Genomic DNA, 1444 nt, shown 5'->3' with positions numbered 1-1444 from the left:
TGGGTCTGCAGATTCCCAGGGCTGTCCCACTTCTCCGTCCTTCTCACCCAACCCAAAGGAAATTAATTGTAGATGCAGAGAGAAGAATAAGCTTCATCCTTCTAAAAGGCAGAAAATCTGATTTCACTGTGATGGTTTCTGCACCACTGGGTGTCTTCCTCCCTTCTCTCATCTCATCAAAGACCAACTTTTCAGCAGTCCCTCACCATCCCATCTGCAAAAAGAGGCCTATACATTAGTCAGGACATGGCCCCATGGGTTTGACCTTATACTCTTGTATTCTCCTGCACTTCACTGTGCCAGGCTCCAGGAAACCCGAATAAACCCCTGTGTACAGCTGGAGTAGTTTCAAGGGCAGAGAGTATCACAAGATCAACAACTGGAAGTTTATATTTCATGAATCACAGGATCTACCCAGTCACCCTGCCAATGAGCCAAATAACTCTTACCCCAAACTGGCCTGCCAGTGAAGATGTCAAGGGATGAAAACTGCTTTAGCAGCTTCTTTGTTATCTTTGTGCTTAGTCATGATGCTTGAATTGGACTATGTTCATTTCTGACACTAATTCACACCAGTTCTTCCTCCCTAAATGGCAGTGGATGTTACTGTGGGGTGAGAAAAGGAGAACTGTGGAGGTCACTGCTGGGTGTTTAGGTCCCTCATGGATCTCATGGAAAAAGAGCAGCCTTGCCTGAGGGAGGGAGCCCAGCAGCTCCCAAGGCATCCAGCTTGAGAGCATGAACCCATCCAGGTTCTGATCCTGAAAGCATTCCATCTCCGTAGCTGTGTCCTCCCCTGCTGGTTTTAGCACAGATTGATCTATTTTAAATAGAAATCTCTTATGAAAACTGTTGAATATATTCTCCTTCAAAGGGTCAGACCTGTGTCATCTGGACTTTTTCCCTTTCGAGCTGTGTCATTCTGACATTTAATAGGGATGGACCCAGCACGGGCAGGAATTGGTGCAAGGCTTAAGTCAGTGCACTGTGGGTTTTCCTGCTCTGGTTGGTACATGCCTGAAGAAGACACTGAGTCCATCATAAGCAACAGACTGTCCAACTGCATCATTTGTTTTATTAAATGAATGAAGAACGTTGCCTTCTTCCAGCCCATTGACCACTGCTGGTTATGCTGATCCATGCTGTTTGGTGGGACATCCTGGCCATGGCCACTTCCAGCCCCTGCCTCCATCCTTGGGATTTACACTCTTCCCTTGCACATCTCCCGGGCCCAGCTTCATGACATATGTGCTATTTGCAGAAAACGGTTGTCAAGGCCAGGTGGTTGAAAGTAAAAATGCCAACAGATCTGCCTTTTGTAACCGTGCGAGCAGCCTGTTGCAATTAGTCACAGCCTGAGCTGCAGCACATCTGTGCTGTCAGCCAGCCAGAGAGCCATCGATACCGCGTGCTCCCATCGCGCCCGCTGCACATGGGAGCTGTG

Source organism: Psittacula echo, assembly GCF_963264785.1.
Source record: "Psittacula echo genome assembly, chromosome: 9".
Lineage (NCBI taxonomy): Eukaryota > Metazoa > Chordata > Aves > Psittaciformes > Psittacidae > Psittacula > Psittacula echo.
The sequence above is the reverse complement of the archived record's forward strand: the minus strand, read 5'-3'. Positions refer to the sequence as shown.